Source organism: Chiroxiphia lanceolata, chromosome 2, assembly GCF_009829145.1.
Source record: "Chiroxiphia lanceolata isolate bChiLan1 chromosome 2, bChiLan1.pri, whole genome shotgun sequence".
NCBI classification, from domain to species: Eukaryota; Metazoa; Chordata; class Aves; order Passeriformes; family Pipridae; genus Chiroxiphia; species Chiroxiphia lanceolata.
The window spans coordinates 66,610,025-66,630,905 of record NC_045638.1 but is presented as its reverse complement, the minus strand read 5'-3'; the positions used below and the strand labels follow the sequence as shown (position 1 = coordinate 66,630,905).

The 20,881-nt window shown below is 38.7% G+C and overlaps 1 protein-coding gene across 4 annotated transcripts in view; it reads left to right on the top strand.

Moving 5' to 3' along the window:
• Positions 1-20,881, top strand: part of PCDH9 (protocadherin 9) — a 679,135-nt gene that overhangs the window by 568,441 nt on the left and 89,813 nt on the right. The gene's annotated exons all lie outside the window — the stretch shown is intronic.

Genomic DNA, 20,881 nt, shown 5'->3' with positions numbered 1-20,881 from the left:
CTGCCACTGAATCCCAAAGGAATGAATCCAGATACATTAGCAAAATTGTGTATTTTAAAGTCAGCTGTAGCAACATATGAAAACTCATTAACAGAGAGGAAGGTAAAAGGGGGTTGAATACCTTAATGGTTATTTCATTTCTAAATAGTTGGTTTTTTTTTTTTACAAATGATTATTTACAAAGCCTTGCATTGATGCCTTTTGAATCTCTTTTTCTAACACTAATTGCTTGCATCTTTAATTACTATCCAACTCAGTCCAGTGCTTACATATGAAACTTAGGTTAAATCAACTCTCTTATAAAAGTAAAGTGTTCATATGTTTGCATTTATTTAAAAATATTTTAAACTATTATTTTTAAAAGAAAAGGGTCTTATTAACTTTGTCATAAATCTCTGTGTAAGTAGTAATTAAGACACTATATAGTGTTAAGGCAGCATGTTAGTTTTCACATCTATTAGAATGAATTTGCTCTATCTCTAGTATTCCTGAGTCTCGTTTTGAAGTAGATGTTCATCTTTCTTTAAGCAGAACCTGCACAAGTGAGCTGTGAGAGAGAAGGATATAGAAAATAAAATCATCATCGTATCTTTTTAAAAAAAATTTAAATTATCTTACCCTTGATTCAAAGAATTACAATAGTGTTATTCAATAAACCTTTCCTCACTGGCAGTTCTATTACATTTAACAGGGTTTTCAGCTAGGTGACACATTTTTCTGTAATACTATTTTGTGTCACACCATATTATCTCATGCAAGAGTGGGTAATGGAAATTAATATTGTAGTGATACACAGTGACACTAATTGGACTACCTTATTTCGTTATTATGGAGGAAGGAGGATTGTCTAAAATGTGTTTAGAGGACTTGCAGGAGACACAAATACAATGCCTCATGAATGCATCTGTCTAAGCTACTGATAATTTACTTGGTTTTGCAGAACGTTATTAAAATACCTAAGTATATGGTGCATAAAATTGCATTTTGTATAGAATTGAAGAGAAATTAAAAAAAAAGACAAAGGAGTAATGAGACAGGCTTAAAAGTGGAGGTGTAGGAAAATGAGTGGATGATCACCACATGAGTAAAAAAAATCCACATCAGCTTGAGTGAAATGCACTTAAAAGTTTCTTCTTTGTAATCGCTTCTTGAAAATGCTTGCCAATTTACAGAATATTTACTGGTTATATTTATATTTGTCTTTTCCATTTATCATAGTCAAAAATAAAATAATCCTCCCTGTATACATCTAAAGGGATCACCTAATAAGATATTAGATAGACCATTTTATTCACTAATGATTTTATTTTCAGGTAAATCATACCTGAAGATAATTCAGCTAAATTAGAGTTTTTTTAAAGTAAACATGTCTTCAGCCACTGATAACCATATGGTCATTTAAGTGGGCTTCTGGGACTTGAAATGGCATTTCAGGTATATACTCCCTTTAAATACATATGTACCTACTGTCTATTCAAGTTTAGTCTCAAGTTGCTAATATGACCTTTTATTCATTCATAGACTTTTCAAAAAAAAAAAAAAGCTATTATGCATTTGTTACAAGACAGGTGCTGGGAATACTTGTATGTGTAATGGCATAGAGTATTATTTTTTCATAAGGTATGAGTGAAATAGCTCCAGGCTTTTTTACCCAGAGGCCTTTTCTCAAGGTACAGAAGCCATTTAATTTCTCACTAAGATTATAGTAATGTTAATGGGGAGTGGGATATCCCCCACCCTCCATTCTCCCAAAAGAGTATTCAGATTTTGAATTTAGTGCCTTTCAGCAAATATTTGGAAGACAGGCTGTAGGCTGAGTCTCAGAATCCCAGTGGCTCAGAGGAGCCAAATTATATCTATTTCCAAGTCACATCATTTTTTAATTTTTTTTTTTTATTAGTTTCTGGCTCCCCTGATTTTGTTTTCTTTTAATGATGTTTTGACTCTTCCATTCTTTTTTCTGTAGTAACTGAGCTTTGTGAAAGTTAGTATTTTATTTTGTTCTGAGTTTATGCTTGAACTAAAGAGGATGAGAGATTGTTCATGTATCCACTCCAGTGCACAGCCCCTAGGAAACTTGAATAAAAGTAAAGATACTGGAACTTGGAGTAAATCAAACATCAGAAAACCAGATTAACCTCCTGTGACTGCTAAGCCTCAGGGAACCAGGTCACAAAGAGGCAGAGCTATTATAATTGAAGTAATGGTGTTCCATACTATAAACAGATCAATGCAACCATAAAAATGGTTGTCCATTCAAAATACCCCCTGTATTGTATACCCTGTAACTGTGAGGAGGTTAGATGTAGACTTTCCTTTTGATATGACTGTGTGAATTTATGACTGGAGTTGACCAAATTGAGCACAAAAGATGATTCATAGTTCATAGTTCATGCATGTTGGAGTTTTTATGTGTGACGAAGAAAGCCACCTCTTTCTAAATGTTAAGCATACAAGCAAGGTCTAAGTGCACTGGTACTCAATGCATTTTGGGAAACAGTAGCTGGAAACATCTGCTTTGTGTCTCTTGGAATGAGAATGCCACAAGCCAGTCTTGCATTGTCAGCGCTCAGGCTCTCACACTATGTAGAGCTAAAAGACCATGTTGTGTGGCAGAAAGGATGATAGACACTAGAAAAACCACATGTGCATTATCTTTTGAACTTAATGATTTCTTGTCAATGAACAATGAACCTCATGGATTTGGAACTGCTTTTAGAATGAGTTCATATGCTTATCAGAGTTGACAAAGAGGTAGGGGGAAGAAAAATAATTCCCTGCTGTTTCCTTGATTTGCTTTCCTATCCCTTGCATTAAGATTTCATGGGATCAACTTGAAAACATGACTTTGAGACTTCAAACAAATCAACAGATATTGAAAGAAAGAAAACTATTGCTTTCAGTAAAATACCTAATTTCTTTTAAAGAAATAATGAACAACCTAATTTACTTTTACTACCAGTTAGTTTTAACATTATTTGTACTCTTAATCCTGCAGAAGATATACTCCTAACCTGCTAACCTATCAAGCACGTTGTATTGGATGATCGACTATTACCTGATGCAAGTATGCTTGAGTGTTACATGAATATTGCAAATTCCTCATATCACTCTTGAAATTAGTGTTAAGAGAAAGAATTAGTGTTAAGACCTGTCTTTGGACAGCTATCTCAAAATCAAAGAATTGTCCTCTGGAAATACTCCACTGGATAAAGAGTCAGTCTGAGGCAGTAGTTTATAGAAGATACACAGCTTTTAGGTGGATAAAGCTAAGGGAAGTGCATCTCACTCTTGGTTTTCTCACACAAAAAGTCACAGCAACTGTGGTGTGAACAAAAAAATCCAACCAACCCAAACAAAACCAACAACAATCAAACCAAACAAAAAAAACCCCAAACAAACAGACTTGCCTCTTCTTTCTAGCATGCTGATAGCTCGAAACCATTATATTTGACATGCTCACCTCATAAACGATGTCAAACCAAAGTTATTCTGTTACATCTTGATTTTTCCCTTCTCTTTCCTTCCCTTTTCTTCCCTCCCATCTTGAGAAAAAAGATTACTGTGTCTCTCACCCCTTGATCCTTTCTCTATTAAAAAATATCTCAAACAAACCAAACAAAAAATATTGGCCAGCTTCTACTGCTACAGTGAATTCAGCAGTGTCCATCTGGTTGGGTGCTGGAACAGGCTCCCATGGAAGTGGTCACAGCACCAAGCCTGACAGAGTTCAAGAAGCATTTGGGTCATACTCTCAGGCACAGATGTGACTCTTGGGGATGGTCTTGTGCAGGACCAGGAGTTGGGCTCAATGATCCTGATTGGTCCCTTCCAATTCAGCATGTTCTGTGATTCTGTGATCTATCAGACTTGCCTATCTGATAAGGTTCCTTATCAGATGTAGGTCCATTTCTGAGTTTCAAATGGGCTTCAAGTGTGAAACAGATACTAAAATACTCAGATAAGTAAAGTAGCCTCTGGAGTAGCCCCTGGGTCTACGCAATAGCAGAATTTGAGGTAGCTGTAAGCTTTCTTGGCAACACCTACCAGTACCTGGACACTAATCAGATTCCTTTGCTCTTCCTAATCAGATTTCTTGTGCTCTTCTATGCGCAATTTATTTGGTCTGTCTTTGCCTATATTCCCTACCTTTTGAAATTCTTAATTACTAAAGCAGATATTGCAAGGCTAAAATTATTAAAAATTATATAGCTGTCTGGGTCTATGGTGACAGAGGTCAGCTATTTATTAGCTTGTAATATCTGGTTAAAAGAAAGCATTTGTATTTTACTCTGATGTCTTAGCTGCATGAAAGGAAGAGACAACTCTGCATGTGACCCCCAGGTACTTTCTCTGAGTGACATAAGTGAAGAATACTGACATGAAGGGTAGAGTTTCTGCAGAAACAATTACAAATACAACATTTTCATTGATTCTGTACCTTTCCAGTAACAAAAATGTTGCTTATTGAATTTTTTGGAGGAGCGAAGGCCAGTTCTTCATGAACTGCTTTGCAATTTATGCTGCTGTTTCACTAAAGCTATGCCCTGGTTGATATTTGTGATCTAGTGGTTTCAGGAAAGACTGGAGTGATAAACTATGCACAAGTACTTTTGCACTGAACTTGTCTGCTTGGCATAGAAATGTTTGTTCCTATAAGCTTGTATTTAGAACATAAAGAGCCTTCAGTAGGTCTGCACACAAGCAGAAGTGGAATATAATGATATATATAACAATTACTGAGAGCAGAAGGGTACAAACCAAAGTATGCTGGACATGCGGTTCTTGAAAGAAAGAGAAAGAGAGAGGAGGCAAGGGATAAGGAAACAACATGTAGCTGCCTAGGATAGAGCTAAGTTTCTTCATAGCAACTCGTATGGTGCTATGTTTTAGACTTCTGATCAAAACAATACTTGAACAATACTTGATAAGACACTTATGTGCTATCATCAAGGCCTTCTCTGTTTCTCACTGTTACACACAATTTTGTGACACAATTTGTTGAGCAATAGGTCGGGAGCTGACAAAGTCCTGCAGATGATCTGAACTGACTAGATACTCCATGCCATAAAATGTATTGTAAAAGGAAAGGAGGAGGTTTTAGGAATGGTTTTTTTTGCTGGGGAACTTACTGGGAGTTGGTGAATGATTGCCTTTGCATCACTTTTTTTTGTTCTGTTTTCATCTCTTTTTTTTTCACTTTTCCTTCACTTATTAAACTTTATTTTTTATCTAGACACCAAAGTTTTCCTGCTTTTATCCTTCCCTTCCCAATGGGCATCTGTGCGGTGCTCAGTTGCCTACTGGGATTTACCCACAACAGAAGGGAATGGTAAAGAAAGGGAAAAAATTCCTACTAATTTCTGATGCTCGTTATGTTAGGATATATGGATTTTTCATTTGTAGCATATTAAATAAATTGTGAGTAAGAAAAATACAAAAGGGTAGTGAATTACACTGGTTGTTATCAGGTACTTCAAGATTACAATTTCAAGGAAGAAAAAAGTCCTAGCATAGCTTTGTACTTTGAGCTGTACAGAACTATATTAATTGAAACTGTAACTGTGCCATCGTGTAAAGGATTGAATTATCAAACTGCTTTTAAAAGCCTTACTATTTTCACGTTCTTTTGACTATATAATAGCACCAGAAAGCAGGGTTTTTTTAAATTATTGAGCTCCATGGCTATCCATGTAGTTGTTCTTAGAAAAGCAGACCGTATTCCTATTCAAATGCTTACTGTCCCTTTTTGTATGTAAACTAAAGTCAGGAAGTTTCACAGAGAGGAACAGGTGCTTGTGCAGTTTATCCCTAATATATGAACACATACTTTTTTCTGAACTGCATTAAAGAGATTGTCTTCATGGTTTAATTTTCTTATATTAGCCTCCTGTCCTCTGACAGGAAGCTGGAGAGATGACAGGAACTGAAAATAGGCTTCTATGATAGGCTACAAAACAAGTGTCGCCTTCAGTGGCAGCCTGCAAGGCAAGATTTTTCAAACATTTTTCTTTAAGTGGTGTTACCTTACTGTACTTCTAGATGAAATCTGTTAGATTATTTGCAATGGACAAGTACTTTAAAACAAAATCACATAAGAACTAATACTTTCTAATACGTTACTGTTCCCACAAATAGCTCTTGTTGTGTATCTATCTGCTACTTCCTTAAATAACTGTCTTTTACCAGCTGAGCACTTTTGTGCCTCTTTAACCCATTTCTTTGTAGTGCCCTTATCTGAACTAAATATTCTGCATTCTAAATAGTCTGCATTGCTGAGAGTCAGGATATATATTATTTCTTTTTATTTAACTTTAACTTTTTAAACTTTCTGCATAACTCTCTGTAACCCAGGGACTGACCTGACTAGGATATTACTTCTGCTGGATGTAGTAAATAGTGAAAACTTTCATGACTTTCTCTGCCTTCAGAAGTAAAAGAGTACCTGATCAGAGCAGGATAGGAAGCTGAACCTTATTGACTGGAAAGAACCACTGGAGATCCTCTGATCCTCTATTGCATTTTAAATGTCTTGATATCCCTGTGGAGACCCCACAGTCCCTCTGGGTAACGTCTTTCAGTGCTTTCCCATTGTCATGAGAAAAAAACATCCCCATGCCCATTGGAGGATCTCCCATTCTCCAGTTTGTGTCCATTGATTCCAGACTGATCACCATGTACCTCCAAGAAGACTGGGTCCATCTTCATTGTGCCTTCCCACAAGGTATGTGAAGACAGCAATGAGGTCACCCCTGAGCCTTCTCTTCGTAAGGCTGGAAAGACCTCTCCTTGCACACCATGTGTTCCATTCCCCTCACCTCACCAGCTTGATGACCTTTGCTGGACCCACTCAGTGTACCAGTGTCATTCTTGTGCTGGGGAGCCCAAAACTGGATACGGCACTTGGGATATAGTCTCACAGCTACAGAGAAGGATTGCTTTCCTGGACCTGGTGACTATGCTTCTGCTGATGCATCCCAGGTTGTCATTTTTGGCTTTGCTTCAAGGGTGCACTGATGATCAATGTTCAGCTTGCCCATCAGAACCTTCAGAAACATTTCTGTCAAGCTGCTTTCTACCCAGCCAGTCCCCAGCCTATAGGATTATTTCCTCCCAGATGCAGGATTTTACATGTTGCTAACTTCATGATGTTGCTTGTCACAAAGCCCATTCCTCACACCTGTCCAGGTCCCTCCAAATAATAGTCCTGCCCTGAAGCATGTCATCTGTTCCTTCCAATTTTGTATCATCTGCAAATATGCTGAGAATGTCCTCTCTCATCCTCCAGGTTGTTAATAGTCTTTGAACAATATTCGCCCCAGAAATACTGTAAGTTGGATTTTTTTACTGCCAATCACAGTTCTTTAAGACCAACAACGGTCCAGCCTATTTCTGTCCCACTTCATTGTCTACTTATCCAGTCCATAGCTTGTGAATTTGACTAAGAATACAGTGAAAGACTGTGACAAATGCCTTGCTAAAGTCAAAGTATGCCACATCCACCATTCTCCTTTCATGCATACAACCAGTTCTCTCATTGTAGAAGGCAGTCAGGTTTGTCAGGCACAATTTGCCCATAAGGGGAACTCAGCAATTAGCCTGCTTCCTGTCGTGATGCAAGTAGCTCTTCTGAGGCTGACTTTTTGCAGTCTAAATTGTGGGAAGGAGTATTCTTCTGCACAAAGAGCAGAGAGGTGAAGAAGCCTTTGGTCCCCAACATTTTCTGTGTGAATATAGTGACATAGAAGGATCGCTTGTCAAGTCTCAGCCCATTTTATGTTTGAGATAGGTCATGATGAAGGCTTACATTAATCAGTCTTCTGTCTCCACTCAAAGATTTTTGGTAGTGATTATCCAACCCTATGAAAGATTAGTGTCCCTACTCTAAACCAAGTGATGTAGTTTGCCTTTCCCCCCATCCCCATTACACATCTTGTGAGATTCATCTCACCTAACTTTACCTGGATTACCTCTTTAGGTACTGAAAAGAAGTAGGCTTTTCTAGGATAGGATTCAACTAATTTATTACTAACAGCTACCTGCTAATGAAAGGATATCATACTCTAAAAATACTAGTTCTTTTTGCTGTGTGTAAAGAATTCTGTCTTAGTTGTAGATTTAGTCAGATAATTCTCACACAGAAACATTTCTTTTGAATTTCCCCAGGGTATTTCTGTTATGATTCAGTTTTTATTAAGTGGATAGGGGAATGTATAAATCTAGATTTACCTCACTTCCAAAATATTCCAATTCAGAGGTCCTTGAAGATTTTGCACAGCTTATGATACATTGTATCTCACACTGATAAATATATGATTGAGTTTCCTTCTGATGCTATTAATTGTGTTCTGTTTGCGATGTCTGAACAATCCATTTCCTTTTGCTGCTGCTAGTATGCATTGTTTAGGCATTTTGGAGACGTGAGATTTTTAAGGGATTCAATCTTGCCAGAGTCAAAAATAATGGAGTTTTGCTATTGCCTTCGATAAATGCAGAATCGGGTCTCCAGTCTTCTCACTCTAATGTGATTCTAATTATGTTACACTCTGTCCTTCTTCTATGCTTTCCCTTGCAACATTAAACTTAATTTGTTAATTACCCAACATTTGCAAATTACGAGGCAAATCTGGAACTCATTTCCTGTGCTGTGCTTGCTCTGTGTCCTCTCTCTTAAAAAAAAATAAAAATAGAGTGATAAGCACATGACTATTTTTTTCTAAACTTTGTGTCCTATATTAAAATCACAGAATCACAGAGTCAACTGGGTTGGAAAAAACATCAAGTCCAACCCTTGATCCAACACCACCGTGGTTATTAGACCATGGCGCTAAGTGCCCCATCCAGTCTCATCTTAAAAACCTCCAGGGACGGTGAATCCACCACCTCCCTGGGCAGCCCATTCCAATGTCTGATTACTCTTTGTAAAAAATTTCTTCCTACTATTCAACCTAAACCTCCCCTGGCACAGCTAAAGATCATGCCCTCACTGCTGGTTGCCTGGGGGAAGAGACCGATGCCCACCTGGCTACAACCTCCTTTTGAGTAGTTGTAGAGAGTGATGAGGTCTCCCCTGAGCCTTCTCTTCTTCAGGCTAAACAGGCCCAGCTCCCTCAGCCTCTCCTCATAGGACTTGTGCTCGAGTCCCTTCACCAGCCTTGTTGCTCTTCTCTGGACCTGCTGCAACACCTCAATATCCTTCCTGAACTGAGGGGCCCACCACTGGACACAGTTCTCCAGATGTGGCCTCACCAGCACTGAGTACAGGGGAAGAATCACTTCTCTGGTCCTGCTGGCCACGCTGTTCCTGATACAGGCCAGGATACCACTGGCCTTCTTGGCCACCTGGGCACACTGCTGGCTCATGTTCAGCTTCCTGTCAATCCAAACTCCCAGGTCCCTTTCTGCCTGGCTGCTCTCCAGCCACTCTGTGCCCAGCTTGTAGCACTGCAGGGGATTGTTGTGGCCAAAGTGCAGGACCCAGCACTTGGTATACAGTACACACTGGTATACAGTGGCCCCCCTTATAATGTTGTCAGTTTACCTTATACAAATTACTTTACTTTAGCTTTGCCCTCTGTATTGGGTTTGTGGGGCCAGGTTTTGGTAGAAGGGGGGCTACAAGGGTGGCTTCTGTGAGAAGCTGCCAGAAGCTTCCCCCATGTCCAACAGAACCAATGCCAGCCAGCTCCAGGATGGGCCCACTGCTGACCTAGGCCAAGCCAATCAGGAATGACAGTAACACCTCTGTGATAAGATATTTAAGGAAAAAAGTTATTGGGCAGATGAAATTGAAGCCAGAGAAGAGTGGACTGAGAACGTGTGAACAACTCTGCAGACACCAAAGTCAGTGCAGCAGGAGGGGAAGGAGGTGCTCCAGGTGCCAGAGCTGAGGTTCCCCTGCAGCCCATGGTGAGTCAGGCTGTCCCCCTGCAGCCCATGGAGGTTAATGGGAGTACAGAAATCCACTTGCAGCTCAGGGAGGATGCCCAAAGGAGGCTGTGACCATGTGGGAGGCCCATGATGGAGCAGGTCCTGTCAGGGACCTGCTGATCCATGGACAAAGGAGCCCACACTGGAGCAGGTTTTCCTGGTAGGACTTGTGGCCCTGTGGTGGACTCATGCTGGAGCAGTTTGTTCCTGAAAGACTGCACTCCATGGAGAAATGACCCATATGGCAGCAGTTTTGTGAAGAACTGTTGCCTGTGGGATGGACTCGCGCTGAGAGGTTCATGAAGGACTGTCTCCCATGCAGAATTCTATTCTTTACATGTATTTCTTGAAATACTGCTTAGTACCACATCTGAGCTGAGGTGATCACTACTGTCAGTCTGAGATTAGCTACGAAGAATATCTTCTGAAAGATTTTCAAATTTTTATATTGAAAAAGCCAGCCGAACAAACTGCTTTTTGTAAGAAATCAAAATCTCTTTGGTGGTTTTCTCTACTGCTGCTCTATTCATAGAATTCTTGATACTGTCAACAAGAAAATCAGTTGTAATGCAGATATCTGTCCAACAGGAAGTGTACTGAGACCACAGCATGAATTTTCATAAGCAATTGAGTAGCTATCAGTCAGAAATGATGTTTCGTTTGGACATATTAATGAACTGACTCACATAAAAATTAATGGTCTGTCAGAAGTTGAAAAGTCATAGTCCCCTTACCAGTCTTTATACCCTTCAGTCTAACAAAATGCTTTATTTTTCTTTTGTTTTTTTCTCTCATAATTTTTTATAGTATTCCTTTTTAACTGTCTTCTAAGTCTTGCCCTAAAGCCTTTTTTTCACAAGATATTTTTTTGTTCCATGTTTATATAGTATCAGGCACATTTAGATCCTCAAATATGACTGCATCTCTTGGGCATTAAACTAAGAACACTAATAGTAAATAACGACTTCATCTTCAGGCAAAATTAGATCTGAAAAATGAACGTAGCAATGTTTGGTTCTCCACAATCATCAGAGTGATTCTTTAACTGTTCATAGCCTCTGGATGTACCATCCTGGAGGTTAAGGTCTCAGATGACATTTGGAAGATTTCCAGGTTTGGAGTCTGGTCTCTGCAGCATGAGTTCCCTGATGCTTCAAGAATCCTTGCTGTAACTGCAGAGTTGAAGAGCACTTAAGCCAAGGATTTTGGGCTCGTTCCTCCAAGAACAGAGAGCAGTGACAATCTGGCAGCCCTGCAGCCACAGGTCTGGGGGGCCTTCCACCTGCTGGCATCTGCCTGCAGCTCTGCACCTCAAACCTCTGCCCATCACCTGGTGTCTCCTGGTTGTAGGGCATGTTCATGGTGTGCATTCACTGATCATATATGCCCCATGAACTAGAATAATGTTTAGTAGTATTTTTAGGAAGCTGAGTTTTTACTATATTCTGGCCTGCTTCATTATCTATGGAATGAATTTTAATACTCTTAAACTTTATATAATATCAAACTTGAAAAATTATAGATTTGCAATGTTTCAAAATTTTTCTTTTGTCCTTTTATGGCAACTTCTACAGTCATTACTACAATAAAAAGTTGCATTATCATTCTCTTTTGTAATTTCCCATTATTGACTACATGCCTTACTGCAAGGTCATAGTTTCAAAGATGAATGTCTGATTTTTGCTATGTACCGCTACAGTTGTTCATGTAATAAAAATACTTGCAGTCAACTGTGTACACAAGGTCTATGGGCTGAAAATCCAGATTTGAGCCAAAGCTGCTAAATTAGTCATCCTAGAGACTCATCAAATATGCATTCTTTCTCTCCATTCAGCCTTATCCCATGTCTTTCTCACCTGCAAAATAAACCCCATGTAATGAGCTCTTGGTTATTCCCTTCTTTTACCTGCCTTTTCTCACTCTTCTCTCTATCTAGAGCTTCCAGGAATACTTACTGTAAATGTACCACCATCCTTTCAATTAAGCTGTGCTGTGGTAAATGTAGGCATATATAGTAATTTTCAGCTGCCTTCTTTTCAAGTTTAATTCATATTCTAAACATGCATCAACCAACTCTTGAGTTTGCCACTAAAATAAGGATTAAGCATTTGGCATGCTTATCATACGCTGGCTACTGCTATGCCAGGGGAACCAGCTGGAAGAAAAAATCTCGTACTGGATTTTTCCAAGGATTTTTTTTTTAAAGAAAAAACCAAAAAATCAGTAAGAAAATAATAACAGCAATACAAATCTTTACAGCATGAGTTGGAAAAGGTGTTTGTCCTTGCTGCTGGAATCAACTATCCTCACATTTTAAACCTACTGTTTTTGAAGATGTATGATTTATTCTGACATGAAATTCCTGAGACCTGCAGCAGTTTAGTTGCTCCCATTTGCACATGAAACACTCACTGAAAGTCTTAGTGTTATACAGTAGGTGCATCTTAACTGTTGTTCATCATATTTCATTCCTTTTATAAAAATCCTCTAATTCCCAGCATTCTTACTTGAAAAAAAGAAACCTACCAACCAATTAAAAGAAAAAAAACCCTCCACCCCATAACATGCACAAAAGCCCTAGCTATTAGAAGAGGTCACTACAATGTCTTTACTTCTGGAAGCTTTCCAGTAGTTAAAACTCTCTTCTTTTTATGCCTCTGAGCTACACTATGCAAAAGTCAGTCCTACTAAGATATAATTAGAAGTGTAGGATAATTCTAATGCTGTTTTACAACTGATGAAATCTGCTTCAGCTCTGTCTACCACCTGATTACCATGGAAACCATTGCTGGCCAGCAGAGTAATTCTGATCAAAAGGAATTATTATTAATCTTCCCAGTCAAGGGTGGATGGAGATTTGGACAGCTTACGTTACATTTTCTGGTACAGTCTGAAAGGTTCAGTATGGGTAAATATTAATTCTTAGTTGGAGAGCAAGAGTGTTTTGTTACAAGACAAGTACAACTGGCTGTCCAAAAATCAGACATTAGGAGATTGCAATATGAGCTGTGCAGCATCCAGGAATTGGACATAAATAAGGTAGTTTTCTAGATGGTAAGGAGCTACAAGAAAAACTGACATGAGGAAATTAACTGTTTGTTTCAAGGATAGCCAAATGATACTTTAAATCCTAATACTGGAAGAAAAAAGTAGTCAGAATGTTGTACACAGGTTAGTATTTAGACAGATAAATGGCTATTTTTGCCAAAATACACTGAGTTAGAAGAAATGTTTTTGTTTTTCTTAAAAAAAAAAAAAAGGAGAAAGAAATATGTTTGCTAGACAGAGACAATAGCTGTGGTTTGTAATAAACATTGAAATCTCCTTATTTTACAGACATTTGAGAGGAGGTTATAGAAGCCTATTTCAAACGTCTGCTATTTGAACAAACAACATTTGTTGTTTATAGTAAGACTGTGAAAGCAGAAGAGAGGCCACCATTCTCCAGGAATTCCCTGTCTCTTGAAACTTGTGCAAATTGATCAGCATTTGGTGTTTCCAGACATGAGAAATTTTTCAGTTCACAAATTGATATTTATACCAAACAACAATCATGTAATCATGAAATGGTTGGTCTCGAAGGGACCTTTAAAGGTCATCTAGTCCAACCTCCTGTAATAAGCAGGGACATCTTCAACTAAATCAGGTTGTTGAGCCCATTCCAACCTGACCATGAGTGTTTCCAGGGAAGGGGCATCCACCACCTCTGTGGGCAACCTGTGGTAGTGTTTCACCACTCATTAGGAAAAAATTTTCTTATATCTAATGTAAATTGACCAATGCTATCAAAAACATGATACTTGTGTATCAAAATTGTAGAATTCCAATTTTCCCATGGTCCATATTCAAAAACCTAAAAAGAAAGGATCCAAAAAGACAGAAAACGTCACAAACTTAGATTGAGGAAAAAATGAATGAGGAATCTATACTAAAAATAATTGCAATAATTTTGGTTTGCTGTATGTAGAATAAAAAGCTATTTTTACCTTCTAGTCAGCAAATAAGTGATATTTTACCTTTTTTCTCTCTTGTTTAGTAGAGGACAGACAATTATACACTTAGTTCCCAGTGAACTCAGTTACAATTAAATATATAGCTAATGAGCAATTATTTGTCTTAGTCAAGCTATTCTTCTAGGCTATTTCTGTATACAATGGATTTAGGTGCCTTTAGACAATGATTTAACTCCATCTTAAAATGGTGTTACTAACCTAAATTTCTAACTGACTTTTTGTTTCCTTTAACTATAAAGGCAGCATGGACGATAAGTTCAATTTACTTTTAGAAGACTACCCTAGGTGAATAAATCTTACACTTGAGGATCTTCAAAAATGACTGAGTTACTTGATAGTTAACCACTTATTTTCTTTGTCTAATACTGCCCCAGTGACTTTTAAAAAAAAGTATAGGCAACATTAGTATAAATATTCAACTCCTTATAGTTTTCTCTGTAGAACAAATTGAATGATTAATATTAGGCTGGGATGGAAAGCTGTTGGTAGTGAGAGGGAATGGATCATTGTTAGTATAGCAACATACTAAAGCTATGGTGACAAGAGGGTTGTTCTGTATTTGCATTTTGGTTTTATTTTATGTGTGTGTGATTGGATTAATATTGACTGTCTAAACATAGTTATTCTCTTAGATTTGCATAAATAAAAAATGAAGAAGGAAACGTTTTGCCTAGTCTAATGATTTGGAAGATGAAAGTAGGTACTGATGTGTTGGAAGCCAAAAACATGGAGGGACTCTGTACCTCATTATTGTATTTTCTAATATCAGGCTCTCAGTTTCCCAATGGGAAATAAAACAGGACTTCTTTCTTACTGTCTTCACCCTTGGTGGCCAATTAAAAGCTTTTTTGGTTCCAGATGAGGATTTGGCAGATCTACTGTTTTGGCCACAGTGTGATGAGGAGTATAATGAAAGTTAAAGTTAAATTAGAGTTCAACACCTGTGGCTGGCTTGGCTCTGTGTTCCCATTTGACATCAAGCCAAGGCAAAGCTAGAATGCGAATCTTCTAATGTTGTTTCTTGGCAGTCAAAGTCACCTTAAATATCAGTTAATACATTTATCTTTTCTCATTTATATAGTTTGCTCTAGTGCTTTGACTTCTATCTTGCTCAAAGGGACAGACTAGGACCTTGACAGGTTTGGATGAAGGAGTTATTCAAATTGAAGAGAAATTTACTTTCTAAATGGCAAAAATGAACCCATAACTGCCACGGTCCGCGTGGTAAGGGGGATGGGACCAGGCACTGCAAGAAGGGTTCTTGGCACAGCTGGAGAGGGTGCAGCAATGCCCGTTTATTCAGGGGGTACAAGGGTTTAAATAAACGAGGTTTGAGGGGCGGATTCCAAACCAGGGAGGCACAAGAGATTGACAGCTCAGGAAGAAATGTGATAGGGGGATAGGGGAAAGGTGGGTGGAAATCCCGGGTCTCTGAGGGAACTGGCCAATGGTAGCTCTCCCTGCACTGTGTTAACTTACAACCAATCAGTGGCAGAGGAGCGGGAAAACAGGGGAGAACAAAGAGACAAACAACTTTCGAAGGGAAAATCTGAGGGAGAAATGGGGACAATATGGAGGTACAACAGAATTCATAAAATTTAACAATGAACTGGGGTGCATAAGAATTCATAAGTACACAACAATAAACTGGGGTAAAACTGTCAGTCCGCTGGGTGGATTGTCCAATAAGTAAAAAGTCCATTTAGATCCCATTAATGCTTCTCCAGGCAACATATCTCTCCCATTCTGTCTTTTCATCCATCACACATAACAGTTAGTGAAATTTATTGTGAGGCACACTGTTGTTTTCCTAAAATCTTTTTTGAACTCCTATTTGAATGGGTGTATTTGTTTAATCCCCACCAGTAACTAAGCCCCACAGAGCCACTTGCTCACTTTCCCCTCAGTAGGATAGGGGAGAGATTTGGAAGAGTAAAAGTGAGACAATTCACGAATTGAGATAAGACACTTTAATAAGTAATGTAAAAGCTAGATGCACAAGCAAAGCAAAATGAGGAATTAATTCACCACTTCCCATGGGCAGGCAGGTGTTTAGCCGTCTCCAGGAAAGCAGGGCTCCATCATGCACAACAATTACTTGGGAAGACAGAAGCCATCAATGCCCCCATTTCCTTCCTCTTCCTCTAGCTTTATATACTGAGCATGATGTCACATGTTATGGAATACCCATTTGGCCAGTTGGGGTCAGCCATCCCAGCTGTGTCCTCTCCCAACTCCTTGTGCACCCTCAGCCTCCTTGTTGGTGGGGTGAAAAGGCCTTGGCTCTGTGTAAGTGCTGCTCAGTGATAACACACTCCTGCATTATTAACCCTCTTTTCAGCACAGATTCAAAACACAGCCCCATACCTTGTACTGTGAAGAAAATTAACTCTATCCAAGCCAAAACCAGCACACTGGGAAATTATTTTTCTATTCTGTGAAGTCTTTTGAGATTTTTGAAACTTTCTGGTCTTCATTTAATAAAACTAAGACTTTTGAAACTCTTCAAGAGAAAAGCAAAACATATTTACCACAGAATAGCCATTTTTTCTCAGGACTACTTTATTTTCAGAGAATGGATAATAAACTGTTTTTCAAAATTGCCGTGAAGGAGTCCAAGCTGGCACTTGGAGCTGGCTCTCTAGAGTAAGTAAAGCAAATCTATTTATTGACTCTTTTGGTTTAGGTTTCTCTCAGACTCATTGTGGTTATCCTTCTTTGAACTTTTTATTAAATAGACACTGGAACAGGATCTTTATTCTTTATCAGGAGTGAATACTCTAAATCCTCCCTTTTATGTAAATCAGTATGCCAAAAAATGGAGTAGGTACATTTAGAGAGCAAAAAGGAATGGTATTTATCGTACAGGCAGCATCCATGTACAAGCTACCTATATAGGTAGACTGATTACAGTCTACAGAAGAAAAAGGTACTCCTAGGCATAATTCATCTTAACCTAAAGCAGATATCTAAGAGATCAAATAAATTTCATGCTAGCAGCATCTATTTCTCTCCATTGATTCTAAAGGAGACTAGACTGATTATTTCTGTGCCTACATTGTAGTTTTACTTCAACTAGATAAGATTAATTGTACCCGTGTTGCCTCTATGGTCTAATGTTTTGACGATTCATCTGGAAACAGATGGGGAGACTGAGCCCCCTTAGAAATACTATAGTGGAATGGTAAAATGTTGCTGGTACTTCACAGAGAGATTAGATTAACAGTAGAAAATGACTGGGGTAGGCAAGTATACTAACTTGAGTAAGATGAGGTACTGAAGGCAAATGTTCAGACTATGTTTAGGAAAACATAATACCTTTAATTTTTTATCAGTGAAATACATGTAAGTCTTGAAAACATTTCTAAATCTAAGACTATGCCATTTAATTACTTACTGTCTTAACTATTACTCTTAGTTTCTTAACAAATTTGTGTATATACAAAATTATATTAAAAATAAAATTAGTTAAGTTCTTGTTCTTTCTATACTTCTATTGCTTTCAATATTAATGATTATTAAATTACAGAAATCGTACGTGAGCATTAATGGACTTCTACTATACTGTCCTTTGACCATAGCAGTATAAACCACTAGTATTAGTGCAGTTGCCCACACAGAAGCAGCCCTGCAGCGTATAACATCCTGCTTTGCAGATGCTGCTGAGCTCTTTGGACTGGAAGTCAGCTTAAAGAAGACAGAGGTCCTCCATCAACCTGCACCTCAGGAAGTCCCCCATCATCCCCACATCACCATTGGCCAATCAGAGCTCAAATCAGTCCAACAGTTTAACTACCTTGGTAGCCTCATCTCCTCAGATGGTAAGATCGACGGAGAGATAGACAACAGGTTAGCTAAGGCATATAATGCTTTTGGAAAACTCCACAAAAGAGTATGGCGTAATAAACACTTAAAGAAAAGCACCAAGATCAGCATTTACAAGGCCATAGTGTTGTCTACTCTCCTATACGGCTCCGAATCATGGGTCATCTACCGCCACCACCTGCTTCTCCTAGAACACTTCCATCAGCGCTGCCTCCGTACAATCCTTAACATCCGCTGGTCAGATTATGTGACCAATACATCTGTACTAGAGCAAGTAGCAGTCACTAGTATTGAGGCCATGTTACTGAGAACACAGCTGCGATGGGCAGGGCACATCTCAAGGATGAAGGACCACCGCCTCCCTAAGATCCTGCTCTATGGTGAACTTGCCACTGGCTGCCGCATGAGAGGAGCCCCGAAGAAAAGATTCAAGGACTCCCTGAAACAACATCTCAGCCTTGGCCATATTGATCACCATAACTGGTCTACTCTGGCCTCCAATCGGGAGGCCTGGAGACACACCATCTATAACGCAGCTGTGTCCTTTGAGAATTCACGCAGGATCACTCTCGAGGAAAAAAGGCAACGCAGAAAGAACCGTATCTTGCAAAATAAACCATCTAAGGAGTCTTTCTGCTGCGCCTTTTGCAATCGGATATGTCTGTCACGTATTGGCCTCATAAGCCACCAGCGTGCCTGTAGCAAATGTGGATAGTGCCTTCCCAAATCTTCGTTCGCGAAGCCTAGCCATGATGATTAGTGCAGTACATGCATATAAGTATTTACGAATGCACATATGCAACCATGTAATAAATAAGTAAATGCATTCTTATGTAGGCATAGGTATATGTTTTCATAGCTGTTATCTGGCCTTTTTAGAAATGAAACCTCTAGTAACAGTCAAGACAAATGTTCTTGTGTCACGGTAGAATGATTACAGGTTACATGCTTATTTTTCATGATTATATAATTTTAGTCTCCATCTCAATCTCTTTATAAATTTATCTCAATAAATATATATTGGGAAGTTGCTTATTTTATTTCCATTTGCTTTTTTCGGGTTGTTGGTTTTGGTTATCTACTGAAGTTTTGGTAGGGGATTTTGCATTATGTTTTTTTTTAATCCGTTGATATCCAGCTTACTGCTAAGAAATAATATATGATGTCTGTTGCATTTCTTACTTCAAGGCATTTTTCTTAGGAAAATAAATGTTAAACCCAAAGTAAAAAACCTGATCTAACTGGAGGAAAACCAAAAGCACTATAAGCTTTTTTAAATAGGAAATCTGGGACACTATAATGTAAGTCATGCCTAAAATATGGGTTGAAATAGAGTTCTGCTTTCATTCATATGCAAATGTTATGTATTTGAAGGAGAGGGATTCATAGGTGCTTTATTACCTATCAAGATTTATCTGACCTATTATAGCTACTGTCCAGAGAGTGGAATGCTACAAATATCTATTAATACAACTGACTGAAAAAAGAAATTTAGAACTGAATCTTCAGATAATGGGTCACTGCCACAATTTTCAAGACTATAGTTCAATCTGCAACACTGTACTTCTGTTACAGCTTCTGATGAAAAATACTGCAGTGAAATTTTGCCTCTAGAAAAACAAGGTGCAATTCTTGCTTTTCAGGAGTAGAGACTTGAGACCAGATTGTGCTTTAGAAAATCAGAACTGTAATTTTTTACTACCGCTGTTTCTAAAGGAAAGTAAACTGTGCCAGTTGCGGATATCTGACTCATTGCTTCTTTCTGCAGTAACTCTTCTGTGCTAGCCACTTCAGGGTGACAGCTGAGTAAAAGCCCTGCCTGTATCTCCATCTATATGTTTCCACCTCTCCCAGATTTTGAGAAGCAGTTTCAACCCACAGACAACAGCTAGTAAATGCCTTTGGGTTAATTTTATCCTTTTCTGACCTGCATGCTAGCGCTGATAATAGCACATTGTTGACGGCAGGAGTTCAGGAACAACGTACAGACGATCAATATGATCAAATGATATTCAGCTTATTATTTAAATGAGTTAGCTTTTATACAGTCAGCTCCTTCCGGGTACGTGATTACAACAAAGCGATTGAATAGCTCAGTCTGTGCACGCGCTTCATGCCTTTAGCTCATTGGTCCCCATGCCCTGTCCACGTGTCCTGACGTCATTCGCGCTGCCCAAAGTCCCTCCTACCGATCTCCCTTAGGGACTTTCCAAGGGACTTTCCAGCTTTCCTATTATCGGTCACGTACACACAGTTTCCCGTAACTTTCAACTATAAACATACAATTTCACACAGCTTGCAACTATAAACTATTCTTTTAATAATCTCCAAAGTTATGTCAAGTGAGGCCTAGTGCTCCTCAGAGCTGGTCATATGGATTGTTCACAAAGTGTCCATTGTCCTGTAAATACTCCACAGCAGATAGCAGTCATGTCTGAAGTTTCAAAAGGACTACAGATCATTCCATTCATACAGTCATAGGTAAAGGGATACTCATGCTGAGCTTGTGTTTAGCTAAATAAATTTGGTGTACACGCTAACTGCAATAGGTGTTTTATAGATAATTTTTATGTGGACACATACTATCCCCTGTGAAATTTGTGTTGACTAAGGAAATGCACCTTATGAAGCAGCAGGAACTTGCTGATTGTTTAATCAATATTTGAACTCTCTAGTCTAAATAAAACCAAAGGCTGTGTGAGTTTAAGAAGCATTTGGACAATGCTCTCAGGCACATGGTGTGATTCCTGCAGGGTCCTATGCAGGGCCAGGAGTTGGACTTGATGATCCTGATGGGTCCCTTCCAACTCAGTGTATACTATGATTCTATGATTCTATAATTCTATGAGTCAAATTGCAGTAATGATAGCACTTATAGACAGTTTTATTAAAATACTGCTAATTCCCAGTAACAAAACACCAAGCACTGATGCATACAAATATCTCAAATCCATCTGCTTTTGCTGATGTTATGGTCACGCTCCCAATGCTCTGCTGGGTCCCAAGGTAAACAGCACTGCATTCCGTTAAGGAAAGTGGAAGACCATTTGCATTATGCAGTATTTGCATTACAGAATTACATAATACATCCTTCATTAGTTATGAGAACTCCC